Source organism: Astatotilapia calliptera, chromosome 23, assembly GCF_964374335.1.
Source record: "Astatotilapia calliptera chromosome 23, fAstCal68.1, whole genome shotgun sequence".
Taxonomy (NCBI): Eukaryota; Metazoa; Chordata; class Actinopteri; order Cichliformes; family Cichlidae; genus Astatotilapia; species Astatotilapia calliptera.
In genome coordinates, this window is record NC_137443.1 from 33,703,964 (window position 1) to 33,724,789 (window position 20,826).

The window sequence follows — 20,826 nt, forward strand, 5'->3', positions numbered from 1 at the left end:
TGTCAATATTCCTCTCCTCACCCTGTGAATGGAAGCATTAGTAGTAATCTTCAAGAAAAAGATGAAGACAATATCACAAGCACAGAGCCGACCGTGTCAGGTGGCTCACTTGGGAATACAACCCAAACTGGAAAAACAAGATCAAAATTAAACAGTTCTCTTTTCATCAACAATAATATCCTTTCAGTTTGTAGGGGCAGGAGGAGGAGCAAGATTTGAGCAACAGCCAGATGTAATTCCAGGCCACAGTCATCAAAACAATTACAGTGAGACGCAAAAGCGACTAAGAAGAGATACAACTGACAAAAAAATCATAAAGAGACATAAATGACTACAAATTGATGCATAATGACTGAAAATAGACACAAAGTCACTGATTAGAAGGTAAATGACAACTGAACAACACTAACAAAGTTACAAAAAAAAACAGTTGAGAACTACAAATCAAAGATAATGACTACATGCTTATGAAAATAATGACACAAAGACCCAAAATGCATAGTGACTACAAAGGCTCCGATACAGATACAGGGTTAAGCAAAAACATAGACTGGTTTAATTATACAAATTGATCATACAGACATGTGGTGGCATGCACTGAGATCTTAAAAAAAGAATATAATGAAACAGTCATCTACAGTGTGTTTCATAAGATTTCCTTCTTTCAGCGCTGCCATACAGCTAAGCATCAGTGGGTGCTGGATGGCCCAGCCAGAGGGTTTTTGGGATGCTCCCTTCACTAACACCGGCCTGCCACAGCGAGTCTGTTTGAGAATGAGAGTATCTGACAGGACAAGGCCGGGGCTGGCCATGTGCTGACTGAGTCCTCTGATTAAACACAGAGACATGCGAGAAGTCCGGAGGTTTACAGCAGAGCCTGCGCACAGAATGTAGCACATCACCTTTAAGGCAAGCATTGCTCATCAGGAGTAGAAGCAGGACTCAAACAGCGCGTGTTTGTGGGGCTTAAAACGCATCTTTGTGCCACAGTGAACACTGAGACAGCCCTAATCCTGTTAAAAAGAGAGGTTTTCCTTCCCACTGTCGCCATCTGATTGTGGGGGTTTCTTTCTAATATTTTAGGGTCTTTATCTTGCAATTTAAAACACTTTGAAGTGACTGTTGTTGTCCTCCCACACAGATGCATATTTTGAATTTCAATGTTTGCAAAACTTAAAGACCCACATAAATGACCCAGTTTTTAGAATTTGACTCAGTGCTTTTAATAATAAGGTATGTTTGATAGTATTTAATTTAACTACACACTTGAAAGCCTATTGCCAGAGCTGTTGAGCCGCAGCTGCTACGGTTATGTGACTTCAGTGTGCACATTAAAATGATGTATTTTTGATCTTTTGTCATTATTGTTTTGGTATCTTATTACCAACTTGCCCCATGTCCTCTGCTGTTTGCCTAATAGCTGTGCTTGTCTCTGTGTGGGTGTATTTACAAGTATTTTATGAAACACTGTGGGATAAATTGTGCCTTATGAGTGTGTGCAGCATGACATTACGTTTTAGTGTGAGAAAAAAAAGCTCTTTGTATCGTTGCTTTTATCCTGCTTCTGTGACTTAACTCTAAGCTTAATTGGCTGGAGAGCATCTTGCCAAAGGAGTGAAGATGAAAGTTGATTCAAACTGGCATATTCATAGTAATGTCCTCCCTATAAATAGACAAATTAAATAACATTTTTAAAGCAAACTATGAAAAAAGTTTGTCTGCAGTAACAAGTACAGAGTGATTAGACGGTCCGGTTTTGAACCGAAGACATTGCAGGTTAATGCTGATCACCTCTGCCACGTGAGAGATTCTGTCCCCCTTAACTGCAAGTATGAATTATTCCTTTGATGGAGAAGAGTCCTCTGCTTTTTGAAGCTGTTTCATTAGCCAAAGATTGCCCCATTTCAGAGATGTGACAGCATTCTGCCATGCTCTGCCATGGGCTACTTTTACGTTAATGTTCCTCATAATAACAACTTTTTAACTACAGGAAGGTGAGCATACCTTTAAACATTCTATTCCGTCCAAACCTGGTTCGCCCAGAGTTTTCTTCCAGTTCAAAAGGGACTTTTTTCCTCCTTCCAACAAGTCCTTCCTCATAGGTCTCATCCGATTGTTAAGGTTTGTCTCTAATATTTTAGGGTTTTTGCCTTACAATATAAAGCACCTTGGGGTAACTGTTGTAGTGATTTGCTGCTATATAAATAAAATTGATTAGAGTTGAGTTGAGTTAAATTCCATTCTTTTCATCATTTGAGCAATGTGTGGATGTCGGATGCTGCAGATGTTGCTATGCCCCTCTCACACAGGGTCAAAGGGAAAAAGCCTTCTTCTGGATCACAGAGGATTGTTTTAATCTTATTGCATTTTTTTTACTTGATTTGACAGGTGAGGCATGGATAGTTGTGATTGCTGTCATGACCTTTAAAGCAGGGGTGTCCAACTCCATGCCTCAAGGGCCGGTGTCCTGCAGGTTTTAGATGTGTCCTTGATCCAACACAGCTGATTTAAATGGCTAAATTACCTCCTCAACATGTCTTGAAGTTCTCCAGAGGCCTGGTAATGAACTAGTCGTTTGATTCAGGTGTGGTGATCTCTAAAACCTGCAGGACAGCGGCCCTCAAAGCCTGGAGTTGGACACCCCTGCTTTAAAGTGTTCAGTCAGACACAAAGCTAACGCATTCAGATCCCATCACATCAGGGGAACATATACTCAGGGAAAAAAATTATTTGAACCCCTGCTGATTTGGTACGTTTACCTGCTAACAAAGAAATGATCAGTCTATAATTTCAGTGGTAGGTTTATTTGAACAGTAAGAGACAAAACAATAGCCAACAAAAAAATGCATTTCAAAAAACTTAGAAATTAATTTGCATTTTCATGAAGGAAATAAGTATTTGACCCCTTTGCAAAACGTGCTTCAGCACTTGGTGACAAATCACAGAGGTCAGATGTGTCTTATAGTTGGCCACAAGTTTTGCACACATCTCAGGGGAGATTTTGTCCCACTCCTCTTTGGAGATCCTCTCCAAGTCATTAATGTTTCATGGCTGATGTTTGGCAACTGTAACCTTCAGCTTCCTCCACAGATTTTCTATGGGATTAAGGTCTGGAGGCCACTCCGAAATCTTATTATGCTTCTTCTTGAGCTTCTTCTTCAGCCTTGGCCGTGTCATGTCACGCTGGAATACCCACCCACAATGCATTTTCAATGCCCTGGCTGAGGGAAGGAGGTTCTCACCCAAGATTTGATGGTACATGGACCCATCCATCCTCCATTTGATGCAGTGTAGTCCTGTCCCCTTAGCAGAAAAACACCCCAAAGCATACTGTTTCCAACTCCATGTTTGACGGTGGGGACAGGGTTCTTGGAGTCATAGGCAGCATTCTTCCTCCTCCAAAGTTGAGTTGATGCCAAATAGCTCGATGTTGGTCTCACTTGATCACAACACTTTCACTCAGTCCCCCTCTGAATCATTGAGATGTTCAGTGGCAAACTCCAAACAGGCCTGTGCTTTCTTGACCAGGGGAACCTTGCAGGCACTGCAGGATTTCAGTCCTTCACGGGGTAGTGTGTTACCAAATGTTTTCTTGGTGAATATGGTACCAGCTGCCTTGAGATCATTGACAAGTTCTTCCTGAATAGTTCTGGGCTGGTTCCACACTGCTCTTATTATCTCATTATCATGAGATCTTACATGGAGCTCAAGACCAATGGAGATTAACAGTTATTTTATGGTTCTTCCACTGGCGAATAATGGCACCAACTGTTGTCACCTTCTCACCCAGCAGCTTGGCGATGGTCTTGTAGCCCATTCCAGCCTTGTGTAGGTCCACATTCTTGTCACTGACATCTTTGGAAAGTGCTTTGGGCTTGGACATGGTGCAGAGTTTAGAATCTGAATAGATACCTGCGTAAAATAAACCTGTGAGCCAGAAATCTTGCTGATTGATATTGAGGATCAACTACCTATTTCCTTCATGAAAATGCGAAGAAGTTTGTAACTTTTTTGAAATGCATTTTTCTGGATTTTTTTGTCTTTGTTCTGTGTCTCACTGTTCAGATAAACCTACCATTGAAATTATAGACTGATCATTTTGTTGTTAGTTAGGGCAGACTTAACAAATCAGCAGGGTTTAAAATAAATCTGGCGGGGGGCTAAAGACATCCACTTTCAGTAACTAATAAGATGTAACTGGAACATGCGTTTCATTTTCACATTCAGAATCAGCACTACATTGTGAGGCTTTCATCATTAATTCCAAGCAGTAAGCTGTCACTGGCTCAGCAGCCTCTATCGTGTTAGATTTTACGTGATCCAGCCAAATGAAAATGGAATTATGTCTTCATTGAGCACCAGCGGTATACTGGCTCCCTTGAGCCTTATATCTGCAGGACAATTCACTTTGCTTCCTTTGACTCCCTCAAGCGTGACAGCTGTGCACAAATCAAAAGGCATCTAAAAACATGTGAATGAAAGGACAGGGTTCACCTCTCAAATGTTCAAGCCTTGACCCAGGGCTGGGTCTGTTTCTTTAACCTTTATATTGCTCTATTTGCATCCTATTGGCTGCTGCAATGCAAACTGTAATTATGTTTTCCCACAAGGTTCATTTAAGTTTCATCACATCACTTCACGTTGTCTTATCTTTACGAGAGGATTAGCACAACTTCATAGGCACAGCAAGCCATTTAAAAGTGTTGTCATTTTTTGGCTGTGGATTGTGCAGTGAGAGGAGTATTTTTTTTTTCTCCTTTCACTTGAGTGATGGGGCCGGTTCTCATCACGATACATGAATAAATCGCCACAAAGTTCATGAATAATGGATGCTAATAATCTGCAGGTCTGCGGTTTTGAACTATCCTTTTAATCACAACCTTACCGTAAGGCTGCAATTCATGTAGAAAGTCCCAGTGAGATGATGAAATAGTCCAAATTGTTAGAAATTGCTGTCATCTCTATCGAAATATGATGTTTCTCCTAATTACAAAGGGGTAGAAAACCCTTTGGAAGTGAACCTGAGAACCACAGACATGAATAAGGAACTTGCGGCAATCAGCAACAACAGGATTTGCAACAATTTGCAACACTCAAAAAAAAGCAACAGATTTTGTTATTTCAGTTGATTACTTGAGCATTCACTGAGCATTAAATTCGTTAATTAACGTCTACTGCTCATCAATTATTGGACTAATCTTTCCTGCACTAACATAAGCTCCTCTACTTTTCCCATTCCCATTTTTCTGTTTAGCCACATATATGAAAAACCAGCAGCCCTCATGTAAAGGTCTTCAATAAGTGGGTCTCTGTTATGTTTGTATCATTCACTAAAATAGCACAATTCACATCCTGCCATGTTCACGTAGCTTTATTGAGGAGTGCTCGCACTGCATGCAAACAACACTCCATCTCTGCTTGTGATTGCAATGCTCTGAAAACCTGAAGGCATCATGGGAAGCACACCAACAACATCCGTTTTGATGCACTATAAATAAATCAATATTGAGCGCACAGCTACACATATAATAGAATATCTATAGCAACTGAAAAAAAAGTAAGTTTACCTCCAGTAATATTCATCTCGTGTCCTGTTTTCTGACAAATACCCACAAAATGCAAAAGAGACTCTATGACCACACCTGTAGAATTACACAATTACACAATTAGTTTTTATATTTTGGTTTAATTTCTGTGTTATAAACATGTAACATCACAGTTACCTTCAATACCTATCATAGCTAGAACAACAGAATGACGGACAGAACGTGTTTCTACCAGTTTTCTCAAATTTTCAGAGCATTTCAGTGCATTTTGTGGAAGAACTACCTTATTGAACTCCAGTGCATATTCCATGGGAACAGTCACTGACTGCACTAATTAATTAAGTCATTAAGTAATGTGTCATTAGGTTGTAGGGAAAAATAAAAGCTAGCAAGCAAACCCAAGGGTTCAAAATTAGTTTTGGTGAGCAGACACTAATAAAAACCCAATAATACTTCTTTAACATTCCTACGAAGGATCTGATCACAGTGTATCTGGTATCTGACTGAGGACATACATATATCCATAGGTTGCCAGTTGACGTCTTGGTCCCTCTCTCTTCTCTCCTCACTGTCATCAACTTTTTCTTTCTGTAGCTTTTGCAGTTTTGTTTGTTAATTATGAGTTGAGTTGGGAGACTCTGCCAGTCCTGTTTTCAGTTTTGGTTCTATTAGTTTAGCTCACTAATATTGATTCAGGGAAAAGCCAGAATCTGATGGCCTTTCATGTGATTTGTTAATTGTCTTCTTCCTCTTTTCTTTGTTGTAGCGAGGGCTCTCATCTCATTATTTCGCTGTGTTCTTTATAAGTAACTGTACTTTCATTATACAAAGTTTGTTGAACTGCAGCAGCATGGTGGCGTCTCAAATGTTGGGTTCCCTTTGAGCCAACATTATGAAATCATAAGGGTGCGCTCTGTGCTCACTGTAACATTAGAGAAACTGAAGAGGATTCTTGGCCCTGTCATTTTGCATTTAGTTCCTTTACATTCATGCAGTACAAACAAAATCTGCTCGACCCATCCGATTTGATCATTTTGGCAGGAAGTCAGATACAACCAAATCAGTCAATGTAACCTTAGCCTCGAATGAAGAGCCTTTCTCCATTCTTTGCTGTTATTTCCCATTTATAGTGTTCCTACACTAAAGACTGCATGAAAAACAAACTGACTGAATTCATGTAAGAAAAGGCTGTTTTGAAATTGATCCATGTTGGTCTGATAGGCTTTCCAGGCACAAGACCCTATTGGTTATCACATATAAATTTCCTTTTCCTTATAACCAAAAGTGGCCGTGTTTTGGCGTCATTTCGCTGTTAACTAGTAAACACTCCACACTGTGAATAAACTACTACAAGCACACTTGGCGTTTAAGCTTTAGAGTGCTTCCTTCTAATGCCTCGTTTATTGTGTCCACGCAGCCAGTAGGTCAGCATCTTACATCACTGACTTCCTGTCTCTTTAATCTGCCACCTTGAAATTGCAAAGGTTGCTTCAAAGAGTTGACAGCCTGTCTCGTATCCAAAAAGATTCACTAAAGAGATAGGGATCAGGGCAGGGTGTCACACTCCACGCTTCTCTTTACCGACAGAAGAAAATCACTGAATCCCCAGGACTGATTTCACCCAATGACAAGTATGTAATTCTCTTTTCGACTTGTCTGAAATGATAAAAATGGATTCCTGCATTTTGGTGCACATTATCTGGTGGATGGATTTTAGCTTTACACAAGCCTGACTGATTTCATATTTAACCTCTGCACTACACATTACCACACTGTGATGCTTAGCTTTAAAAAAAGTGGTAGCAGATGAATCCTTTCACAGTAATTTAGCTCAATGTGCAGAAATCAGTCGACGTGTTGCATTTTACCACTGTAATGAGGTGAGTTACTGTAGCTGTCAGCACAATTCAACTGAATTAGTCTTTCCACTATGGCTCCCCATGAGAGAGGAATATTGATCCTACATTACTTAGATTTTTTTTCAGAAGTTGGAAGGATCTTGTTTGTACTGCAAGAACAAACTCAGCATGTATTCAATTACCCACAATGCTCTCTGTCTCTGATATTTTCATTTGCTTCTGATGCCACTGATTCCTTTTTTTCATCACTAACATGTTTTATTTCCATTAATTGAATGTTTTTGCTTAGAATCATCCAAGCAAACCAACCCACAGATGAAATATTTATTACAGCGGAATATGTAAAGTGTGAGAAAAACTTAATGGAAACAGCACATCCATAGTAGCAGTATGTGTGTATTTAAAGAAAAGCCGCTAACAGGCAGACAAATGTTGAGTACTACACAGTACCCAATGATGAATGAACTCTTTATTAAATTACTTTTTTTTTTAAATGAGACTTTGGAGGTTTGACATTTTCAGCTAATGTTCAGTGGCTAGCTAGCTTATTAGAAAGGTCACTGTGGTACTGGGTGGGTTGCTTGTTCTGGCTAGTGAAAAGCAGCTAAACTCCTTCTTAGTTTGCTCATCTAACTGCTCAAAAAATGAGAATAAGTTTATTTCCTCATACTTTACATTTGAGACCTACTTGCTTCACATAGCTTTCTTTGATTGATTAACATTTCTTGAGTTTAAAAAGTGTTTCCATATAAGCTAGTTTTTTTTGGTCTCTTCTTGTAAATAGGCTCTTAAAAACTGATTTGTGTGGTGCTATATGAATACGTGTTTCTTTGTGCTCTGGGTGAATCTAAAGCCCTGTCCACAGAACCGCTCATCAGGCATCACTGTATCTAGCACATGGCTGGTCGCTAGGCAACATTCCAGGATCCTGTTGGCTAGTCAACAGTCTAATGTATTTACCAACCATATATCAATGAATGGTATGTTTCATTCTCTTCAGTGACTTGTATGCATGTCAATTAATTGCATAAAACCTCATATAAGTTTTAAGGCACAGTAAATCATTTTTTGAGGCTATTTAATAGAAAAAAATTGTTGTACTCAAATATACATTGTTTACTGTGTAACTACAAATTAATGTATTCTCATAATCTTTTTTTATGTATGTGGCTAGAGACCGACCACATATGTAATACGTCTTATAAGTTACTTGTAGTTTAAATTTAAAGATTGCAAATAGCTTTTGATTGATTGATTGAATCTTTATTTTGAACATGTTGAAAAAGTACAACAAAATAGAATTAAAAAAGACAAATGAACAAAGCAAAACAAAAGGAAAACGAGCAACCACAACTCCAAATAACGTTCATGTTCAAAAAGGAGCAGGAAGAAGCATAAGCCTAATTAATCCCACCCCTTTTCCACTATCTAGTATAAATAGACTACAGAAATACCTCCTTGCAATTACATTACATGTTATGTGTAACATATATATATAAAAAAACACCCAGCACGCCCCTGCGGGCGGTTTATCCTTCAAGCTCGGGTCCTCTACCAGAGGCCTGGGAGCTTGAGGGTCCTGCGCAGTATCTTAGCTGTTCCCAGGACTGCGCTCTTCTGGACAGAGATCTCCGATGTTATTCCCGGGATCTGCTGGAGCCACTCGCCTAGCTTGGGAGTCACCGCACCTAGTGCTCCGATTACCACGGGGACCACCGTTACCTTCACCCTCCACATCCTCTCGAGCTCTTCTCTGAGCCCTTGGTATTTCTCCAGCTTCTCGTGTTCCTTCTTCCTGATATTGCTGTCATTCGGAACCGCTACATCGATCACTACAGCCGTCTTCTTCTGTTTGTCTACCACCACTATGTCCGGTTGGTTAGCCACCACCATTTTGTCCGTCTGTATCTGGAAGTCCCACAGGATCTTAGCTCGGTCATTCTCCACCACCCTTGGGGGCATCTCCCATTTTGACCTCGGGACTTCCAGGTTATACTCGGCACAGATGTTCCTGTACACTATGCCGGCCACTTGGTTATGGCGTTCCATGTATGCCTTGCCTGCTAGCATCTTGCACCCTGCTGTTATGTGCTGGATTGTCTCTGGGGCATCTTTACACAGCCTGCACCTGGGGTCTTGCCTGGTGTGATAGACCCCAGCCTCTATGGATCTTGTACTCAGAGCTTGTTCTTGTGCTGCCATGATTAGTGCCTCTGTGCTGTCTTTCAGTCCAGCTTTGTCCAGCCACTGGTAGGATTTCTGGATATCAGCCACCTCCTCTATCTGCCGGTGGTACATACCGTGCAGGGGCCTGTCCTTCCATGATGGTTCCTCGTCTCCCTCCTCTTTCTTGGGTTTCTGCTGCCTGAGGTATTCACTGAGCACTCGGTCAGTTGGGGCCATCTTCCCAATGTATTCTTGGATGTTCCTTGTCTCATCCTGGACTGTGGTGCTGACACTCACCAGTCCCCGGCCCCCTTCCTTCCGCTTAGCGTACAGCCTCAGGGTGCTGGACTTGGGGTGAAACCCTCCATGCATGGTAAGGAGCTTTCTTGTCTTTATGTCAGTGGCTTCTATCTCCTCCTTTGGCCAGCCTATTACCCCAGCAGGGTACCTGATCACGGGCAGGGCGTATGTGTTGATGGCCCGGATCTTGTTCTTACCATTCAGCTGACTCCTCAGGACTTGCCTGACCCTCTGCAGGTACTTGGTGGTTGCAGCCTTTCTAGCGGCCTCTTCATGGTTCCCATTTGCCTGCGGGATCCCCAGGTACTTGTAACTGTCCTCTATGTCTGCAATGTTGCCTTCTGGTAGTTCAATCCCCTCAGTTCTGACTACCTTCCCTCTCTTTGTTACCATCCGACTACACTTCTCCAGTCCGAACGACATTCCAATGTCATTGCTGTATAGCCTGGTAGTGTGGATCAGTGAATCGATGTCTCGTTCACTCTTGGCATACAGCTTGATGTCATCCATGTACAGGAGGTGGCTGACAACTGCTCCGTTCCGTAGTCGGTATCCGTAGCCAGTCTTGTTAATGATCTCACTGAGGGGGTTCAGGCCTATGCAGAACAGCAGTGGGGACAGAGCATCTCCTTGGTAGATCCCGCACTTGATGGTGATTTGTGCTATGGGCTTGGAGTTGGCCTCTAGTGTTGTACGCCACATCCCCATTGAGTTCCTGATGAAGGCTCTTAGGGTCCCATTGATCTTGTACAATTCTAGGCATTCCAGTATCCAGCTGTGGGGCATTGAGTCATAGGCCTTCTTGTAATCAATCCAGGCAGTGCACAGGTTGGTCAGTCTGGTCTTGCAGTCTCGGCTGATTGTTCTGTCTACCAGTAGCTGGTGTTTTGCACCTCTGGTATTCTTGCCAATTCCTTTCTGTGTCCCGCTCATGTATTGACCCATGTGCCTGTTCATCTTAGCCGATATGATGCCTGACAGGAGCTTCCATGTAGTACTGAGGCAGGTTATTGGTCGGTAGTTGGAGGGGACCGGTCCCTTCTTGGGGTCCTTGGGGATCAGGACCGTCCGGCCTTCAGTTAGCCATTCCGGGTGTCTCTCGTTAACTAGCAGCTGGTTCATTTGTGCTGCCAGACGCTCGTGGAGTGCAGTCAGCTTCTTCAGCCAGTAGGCGTGAACCATGTCGGGCCCTGGTGCTGTCCAACTCTTCATACTGGAGACCCTTTCTTGGATATCTGCCACTGTGATGGTTACTGGACCCTGTTCAGGGAGGTCGCTGTGGTCTGCCCTCAGATCCACTAGCCACTGAGCATTGCCGTTATGGGTTGCATCCTTCTCCCATATGCTCTTCCAGTATTGCTCCGTCTCCAGCCTTGGTGGTGCTGTTCTCTTATTGTTCCCTTGCCACTGAGAGTACACCTTTGCTGGTTCTGTGGAGAACAGCTGGTTTATTCTCCTGCCTTCTATCTCTCTGGTGTACCTCCTCAAGCGGCTGGCCAAGGCTGTGAGTCTTTGCTTGGCAGTTTCCAAGGCCTCAGGTATGGACAGCTTGCTGTATTTCTTAGGCACCTTATTTGTCGCACCTTTCTGCAACTCTGTTAGTTGGCTAACCTCCCTCTGTGCTACTTTGATCTTGCCCTCTAGCCTCCTTCTCCATGGAGGGTACTGCCCCTTGTGGCTGTACTTGTAGCCAAGCATCTCACTGATCACTGCTGCCGTATTGTAGATCAGCTTGTTAGTGTCGGTAATCGTGGTTGTAGGTATTGCCCGTAGTGCTGCATTAACATCATCTAGCAGACCTTCTGAGGGTACTTCACGTAATCTTGCCCTGCCCTAGTGCACAGGTGTACCTCAGACTGCCCACAACAAAAGGCCACCCTGGAATGTGCAGTTTTTTGCGCTATTGGGGGTCTGGGGACCCAGAACCGGTCAGTATCTGGTGTGACCACCATTTGCCTCATGCAGTGCAACACATCGTCGCATGGAGTCTATCAGATTGTCAATTGTGGCCTGTGGAATGTTGGTCCACTCCACTTCAATGGCTGTGCGAGGTTGTTGGATATTCGTGGGAACTGGTACACGCTGTCGTATACGCCGGTCAAGCACATCCCGAACATGCTCAATGGGTGACATGTCCGGTGAGTATGCTGGCCATGCAAGAACTGGGACATTCTCAGCTGCCATCTGCCCTGAACAATGTGAACCATGATTCATCCGTGAAGCGCACACCTCTCCAACGTCCCAGACGCCATCGAATGTGAGCATTTGCCCACACAAGTCTGTTATGGCGACGAGCTGGAGTCAGGTCAAGACCCCGATGAGGACGACGGGCATGCAGTTGAGCGTCCCTGAGACGGTTTCTGACAGTTTGTGCAGAAATTGTTTGGTTGTGCAAACCAATTGTTCCAGCAGCTGTCTGGGTGGCTGGTCTCAGATGATCTTGGAGGTGAACCTGCTGGATGTGGAGGTCCTGGGCTGGTGTGGTTACACGAGGTCTGCGGTTGTGAGGCCGGCTGGATGTGCTGCCATATTCTCTGAAACGCCTGTGGAGACGGCTCATGGTTGAGAAATGAACATTCAATGCACGGGCGACAGATCTGGTTGACATTCCTGCTGTCAGCATGCCAATTGCACGCTCCCTCATTGCTTGTGGCATCTGTGGCATTTTGCTGTGAGACAAAACTGCACATTCCAGGGTGGCCTTTTGTTGTGGGCAGTCTGAGGTACACCTGTGCACTACTCATGATGTCAGATCAGCATCCTGATGTGGCACACCTGTGAGGTGGGATGGATTATCTCAATATAGCAGATGTGCCCACTACCACACATTTGGACTGATTTGTGACCACTGTTTGGGAGGGATGGTTATATTGTGTATCTGGAATGAATTTTAGGTCTCTACGTCCATCCCATGGGGAATGGGAGCAGTAACAAAGGTGTTGCGTTTATATTTTTGTTGAGTGTATATACCTATACCAACATACCTGTGCACCCGCACACACGTGAAAATATTAGACAAGAACACCCTATCAAATCTCTGCCTTTTCCCTGTACCCTGTAAAAACCATATCCTTAAACCACTTTTTAAACTGCGCCATGCTTGGACATTGCTTCATATCTTTACTTAGTCTGTTCCACAGCTTCACTCCACACACAGAGATGCAAAAACTTTTTAATGTTGTACGGATACGAGGATGTTTTAAATTTTATTCCCCCCTCAAATTGTATCCCCGTTCCCTTTTAAAAAACATTTTTAGAATATTGTCAGGAAGCAGGTTATTTATTGCTTTATATATAATTTGTGCAGTGAGAAAATGAACCAGATCTGTGAATTTTAGAATTTTTGATTTTAAGAATAGTGGATTTGTATGATCTCTGTAACCAGTTTTATGGATTATCCTTATGGCCCTTTTTTGTAATATAAAGACTGATGATAGCGAACATTTGTAAGTATTGCCCCAAACCTCTGCACAGTAATTCAAATACGGTGCAATCAGGGAACAATAGAGAATGTGGAGTGATTTGTGGTCCAGAATGTGTTTTACTTTACTCAAGATTGAGACACTTCTTGAAATTTTGTTATGTATATGATTTATATGAGACTTCCAGTTTAATTTATCATCTATAATCACACTAAGAAACTTATGTTCAAGTACTCTTTCAATTTCCACACCATCTAAATGAATCTGCACCTGTGCATTTCTAAGGGAATGCCCAAATAAGATAATTTTAGTTTTACTTAGATTTAGCGATAGTTTGTTCCTGTTAAACCATTTTTTAATTTTGCACATTTCTGAAGTAATTGTATCCAGCAGCTCCTTTAGATTCCCCCCAGAACAAAAAATATTTGTGTCATCTGCAAATAATACTAATTTTAATATATCAGATGCCTTACAAATATCATTTATATAAATAATAAATAATTTTGGACCCAGTACAGAGCCTTGTGGAACACCACAAGCAATGTCCAAGCATGATCAGGAACGGACAGCCAGCTTCACAAATTGTTTCCTGTCACCTAAATAATTTTTCACCCATTGCAGTACAATCCCCCTGATCCCGTACTGTTCCAATTTATTAATTAATATGTCATGATTGATTGTAGGGCTGCACGATTTTGCATAAAATGAGAATCACGATTTTTTGGCTTAGAATTGAGATCACGATTCTCTCACGATTTTCTTTTCCAGTACAAATATTTATTGCACTTATTAACTGCACATCATCTTCGTAACAGTTGAGACTGAACATGAAAACAATAAATAAACATAAAAACAACAAATGTCTCACAAGTTTTGTTGTTGCCGCAAAATGTTGTAGTGCTTGAAATTCCGTCTTCACCGTTGCTCGACACTGCGTGTATAGAGCAGGTAGTGCAGCAATAGAAAAATAGTTGCAGGACGGCACTGTGTAGCGTTTGTCTAGGGTGTTGATCATTTTCCAAAATCCCTCGTTTTGCACAGTGTTGATGGGAGCCATATCTTTGGTCAGGTGATAAGTAATAGCCTCCATAATTTCTTTGTGCCTGTGGGAGTTCGACGTGTATAGGGAAGCGCTGTATAAGGTTCCCGTTATTGATGTTTGGGTGGTTGACCGGGACGGATTTTCTCCTGTCACTTTCCTGTCATCCCTGACGTGCTCTCCGTTGTTTTTTCCCTGCTAATTTTAGCATCACACAGCTTCTGTACCACGTGGTATAAGGCTCCGTAAACAGGCCTGTAATTTGTGAAGTGGCGTCTATCCCCGGTTTTATACAGCGGCACAACTTTGGCTATTTTCATTTTGTTTGGCACTTTTCCCGTCTGAAATGATAAGTTGCAAATATATGTTAGAGGTCCTACAATTCCTTCAATGACCTTCTTGACGATTTTCATGTCAATATCATTACAATCAGTAGATGTTTTATATTTATACATGTGTACAATGTCAATTATTTCTTTTTCCTCCACTGATGTGAGGAACATTGAGTTAGGGTTCCTATCAATCAGGTTTTCACTACAGTCTACTGATGGCAGTGACTCAGGAATTTGTTCTGCCAGTTTTGGTCCAATATTTACAAAATAATGATTAAAGCTGTTGACCTTATCAGCAGTGTTTTCCATATTATTGCCATTGTCGATAAAGTATTGAGGATAAATTTGTTGTCCAGAATTATTTTTAATGATACCGTTTAAAACATCCCATATTCCCTTCATATTATGTTTATTGTTGTTCAATATTTTACTATAATACTCCTTTCTACATACACGTATAATATTGGTCAACTTATTTTTGTATTTTTTATATTTATTTTCAGCATCTTTTGTTCTTTGTTTTAGGAATTCCCTATAGAGTGTATTTTTCTTTTTACATGCATTTTGTAAACCCTTAGTGATCCATGGTCTATCTGAATATTTGTGCTTTCTGTTGTATTTTATTGTTGGACAGTTTTTATCGCACAACTCCATGAATATTCTTAAAAATATGCCATATGCAATATCAATATCAGCTTCTTTGTACACATTGTCCCAGTCCTGATTTAATAGATCGTTCTTAAGTGCATTCACAGTTTCTTCTGTCCTTACACGTCTGTATCTCAGTTGTTCTTCATGCTGATTTTTCTTATAATTAGTGTCATAAACTGCAAAAACTGGTAGGTGATCACTGATGTCATTAATTAATATTCCACTCACAATGTTGTTTTCCATATTGTTAGTGAAAATATTGTCAAGTAAGGTGGCACAATCTGGTGTAATTCTGCTAGGCCTGGTTATTTTAGGATGTAAACTCAAACTGTACATAGTGTTTAGGAATTCGTCGGTCATTGTATGCTTTTTCGGATTCAACAGGTCAATATTAAAATCACCATAGATAAACATAACTTTTTGATTTGTTTTAGAGAATATTTCCTCTATGAAGTCATTAAATACTTGAATACTAGAGCCAGGTGTTCTATATATACAGCTAATTATTACATTTTTTCTCTTTTTCCTTATAAATTTCAATTGTTATACATTCTAGTAAATTATCAATTACAGTTGTCATACTTTCTACCACCTTGTAGTTTAGGTTTTTATCCACATACACAGCTACTCCCCCTCCACTCTTGTTCCTTCTATTTACAAAATTCACTTCATATCCCTCCAGTCCAAAGTCCATTCCTTTCTCCGCATTGATCCATGTTTCATGGCAATAATTCCAAATGGATTTGTCAACTCATTTAGATATTCCTTTATATTGTTGAAGTTGGCATACAGACTTCTGCTATTAAAATGGATTACTGATAATTTCTTTTCCGTGTTGATGGTGTGCTTAAACTGTTCATCAGTGAAGTAGCAGCAGTTACTGCTAATGTTGTAGAAGAAATTATTTTCCGGGTCTATATCCTTTTCTAAGTCTAGAGCATTATGGTCTGTGTATCGAAATGTTCTCAGTTCCAGATTATCATAAAGAGAATTCCAATGAGTTATATTGATATTGATATTGTTGCCGGATGCAGATGAAGTTCTTTTGGACTGTGCCATGTGTTGTGTTGTGTGTCACGTCACATGTGTATTCATACCTCCAGAGTAAGTTGACCTCAGTATTTGTCCAGCTCCTCCATATTTCTGATGACCAACACTTTGGCTTGTTCCGGTGTTCCATTGAGTTTAATGAATACTTTGCAGTTGGTGGTCCATGTATTTTGAATTTTTCCCTGTTTCTTCAAGTAACGTGCTTTCCTGGCAATGTCCGCATTTCTTTTTATCAGATGTTCGTTCATGAAGACATCGGATCCTTTCAGTTTCTTTCCTTGTTTTAACAGTGCTGTTTTGTGTTTTCTGTTTGCAAATCTCACAATGATGGCTGGTTTGTCACTGTCATTTTTTCGGGGTAGAGGGTAGCAAGCCTCAATGTTGTTATAATCCACTTCCACACCTTTGGACCGTAGAAAGGTAACCACTTGATGCTCCGTGGAGTTGACATCTTCCTCTAGCTAGTTGATGCTAGCATCCTTCCTCTCTCTCACCGCTACGGTTCAAAAACATCAACTTCTGAGTTTTCGAGAGGTCGCAAATGACGAGCCACCACTTCTGGACGGTTTCCCACACACGCTCTCAAAGATTAGTATCCACCAAACTATATATGACTATTTACGTATATAAATCTTGTAAACGTTTATGTACAAGTTACTTATAAACTTGGACCTATTCCATTACAAATACATATGAGCAGGCTGTTCATAGAAGCCACCATGTTGCCGCGTTGGACCGTGGCCAAGCTGGGCGTTGCCTTCTGCCTAATCACATTTTATGTAAGTGGTTAGAGTCGGCCACATATGTAGTACACCTTAGGAGATTATTTTAATTCAAAGATTTGAATTTCACAAGTAGCTCTTGCAAGCTAAATATGACCATTTAACATTCCTGCATTTATTTTAATTGTCTCTTTGTGGTTATGTCTTTCCCTTCCTTTTGCAATTGCTTATTGTCAGCAGATTAGACATGCAACCCTCCCGTTGTTAAGTGTTAGGCTGAGTGCCCTGAAAATCACACATTCCCTCTGATAAACAGCTTGATAACATTCTTAAATTGTATGAGAATTTAAGTGTCTGTGTAAAAAAATATTACATCCACTTCAAAGAAAATGTTACTAATGCCAGCTAACAATGCTCAACAGCAGCTAGCAGAGCTAAAACAAACAAACAAACAAACAGCTGCAACCCCAGTATCACTGTCATCAGTCAGAAGTGAGCACATTGACTCATATCGGACTCCTTTCACAAAAATGTACAGCTTTCTCTATAGTAAATAGATGTGACACTCGGGATACGGACGCTGCAGTCATATTGACAGCTGAGGTAAACAGCAGACTTACAGCCTGAACTCACTACAGATGAACAGTGACCAGAGATGTTTGTCCTTCAGCAGCCACCATAGCTGGGATTATGAATTTGAATTGGGAGGGGTACAAAACCAGAATTAAATTAACTGCAATTTGTAATCTACTGACATCTAATAGTGAGATTTTACCCAACGTTTAACTCAGGGTCTGCTCAGGATCATCCCTAATAGATATGTTGCCTGTCATCACTAAAAGTGATTGAAATTTACTGGCATTCCAAGGTTTGTGTTTGCTACAGGACTGGTAGTCTCTTTCTGTTTGAAGACCCATTAAGAAAACTTGCTGATCACTATGGAGTAAAATTCCTGTCAATGAAGTGTTAACCAGTAGGGGTAAAAGTAGGGGAATTCACTGTTTGACCCCCAATTTACTGAAACTAATTCAGTGGTGTTCTCATTCGCTTCTGTGTTCTCTAATTGGAGCCAGCAACTCATAGCTATTACAAGAGCTTCCCCTTTAGGGATTTCTGTGTTGAATTAAACATTCAGTCAAGGCGTTTGCCACTGAAATTCTATAAATCACGCTGTAAACTGAGCCAGCAGCAAGGCACCAGGAGACACGATGCAGCCCAACTACTAATTGGAACCTAAAGTTCACCAAGTAAGAATCAATCAAATATTAAAGCTCATATTTTAGATTCAATAAACTTCTTTTTTCATGTGCCACAGCTGTAAACAGGTCTTTCTTTTGTCTCTAAGACCACTCTGGTGAATCGCATGACAAAGGATTAACTGAGAATGACATTAACCACCCATTACAGTGGGGCAAAAAAGTATTTAGTCAGCCACCGATTGTGCAAGTTCCCCCACCTAAAATGATGACAGAGGTCAGTAATTTGCACCAGAGGTACACTTCAACTGTGAGAGACAGAATGTGAAAAAAAAATCCATGAATCCACATGGTAGGATTTGTAAAGAATTTATTCGTAAATTAGGGTGGAAAATAAGTATTTGGTCACCTCAAACAAGGAAAATCTCTGGCTCTCACAGACCTGTAACGTCTTTTGTAAGAAGCTTTTCTGTCCCCCACACGTTACCTGTATGAATGGCACCTGTTTGAACTCATCATCTGTTTAAAAGACACCTGTCCACAGCCTCAAACAGTCAGACTCCAAACTCCGCCATGGCCAAGACCAAAGAGCTTTCCAAGGACACCAGGAAAAGTATTGTAGACCTGCACCAGACTGGGAAGAGTGAATCTACAATAGGCAAGCAGCTTGGTGTGAAAAAATCAACTGTGGGAGCAATCATCAGAAAATGGAAGACATACAAGACCACTGATAATCTCCCTCGATCTGGGGCTCCACGCAAGATCTCATCCCGTGGGGTCAAAATGATCATGAGAACGGTGAGCAAAGATCCCAGAACCACACGGGGGGACCTGGTGAATGACCTGCAGAGAGCTGGGACCAAAGTAACAAAGGTCACCATCAGTAACACACTACAACGGCAGGGAATCAAATCCCGCAGTGCCAGACGTGTTCCGCTGCTGAAGCCAGTGCATGTCCAGGCCCGTCTGAAGTTTGCCAGAGAGCACATGGATGATACAGCAGAGGATTGGGAGAATGTCATGTGGTCAGATGAAACCAAAGTAGAACTTTTTGGTATAAACTCAACTCGTCGTGTTTGGAGGAAGAAGAATACTGAGTTGCATCCCAAGAACACCATACCTACTGTGAAGCATGGGGGTGGAAACATCATGCTATGGGGCTGTTTTTCTGCCAAGGGGACAGGACGACTGATCCGTGTTAAGGACAGAATGAATGGGGCCATGTATCGTGAGATTTTGAGCCAAAACCTCCTTCCATCAGTGAGAACTTTGAAGATGACACGAGGCTGGGTCTTCCAACATGACAATGATCCAAAACACACCGCCCGGGCAACAAAGGAGTGGCTCAGTAAGAAGCATTTGAAAGTCCTGGAGTGGCCTAGCCAGTCTCCAGACCTCTACCCCATAGAAAATCTGTGGCGGGAGTTGAAAGTCCGTGTTGCTCGGCGACAGCCCCAAAACATCACTGCTCTCGAGAAGATCTGCATGGAGGAATGGGCCAAAATACCAGCTACTGTGTGTGCAAACCTGGTAAAGACCTATAGTAAACGTTTGACCTCTGTTATTGCCAACAAAGGTTATGTTACAAAGTATTGAGTTGTATTTTTGTTACTGACCAAATACTTATTTTCCACCCTGATTTACGAATAAATTCTTTACAAATCCTACCATGTGGATTCATGGATTTTTTTTTTCACATTCTGTCTCTCACAGTTGAAGTGTACCTCTGGTGCAAATTACTGACCTCTGTCATCATTTTAGGTGGGGGAACTTGCACAATCGGTGGCTGACTAAATACTTTTTTGCCCCACTGTATATGCACTGAGCCTAACCGATATTGGGTAACCTTATATGACTGTGGCTTGGGCTTCATTCCATTCTTCCGCTGTCGTGAGTTAATAAAGCCAGAGTGCAGACAGAGAACATTACAGATCAATACAGCTATTCCAAGGATTTGAAACCGTGCTCCTGTTTGATGTGATCTTCATTAGTGCTGGTGTCACTATACACCGTGTAGATCTGTGATATACAGATGAGGACAAAATTATTAACCCCCCTTAAAAATCTCCTATTTTTTTAAGCATTTCCCAAATTCTTTTAAATAGAGCAGGGAATTTTTCCAAACATCCTACTTTTATTTTGGATCCTTACATTATTATATATTGTGCAAAAAAACAAAATTGTTTCACAAAAACCAAAAAACTCATGATTAGCCCCCTTGATGCTAACAGTATATCCTTTACTGGATAACAGTCTGCAGACACTTGTTGTTTTCAACAAGTCTCACACATGTCTCCTAAATAATCCCAGTCCAGTCTTCTAGGGTGAGTCTCTCAGACTCCTCCAGACTTGATGGTCTTCCTGCATGGACCTGAGTTTCCAGTTCATCCCAAAGATTTTCAAAGGGATTAAAGCCAGAGCATTGTGCAGGCCATACAATAACATTCTCTTTGGTTTTTTGGAGGTAGTTCTCCAGAAGCAATGTATGTTTTGGGTTGTTGTCATGTTGGAAGACAAAGCGATGACTCGGAATCAGTTTTGCT

The 20,826-nt window shown here is 41.4% G+C and overlaps 1 protein-coding gene across 1 annotated transcript in view; it reads right to left on the reverse strand.

Moving 5' to 3' along the window:
* Positions 1–20,826, reverse strand: part of LOC113016497 (cholecystokinin receptor-like) — a 69,214-nt gene that overhangs the window by 43,280 nt on the left and 5,108 nt on the right. The gene's annotated exons all lie outside the window — the stretch shown is intronic.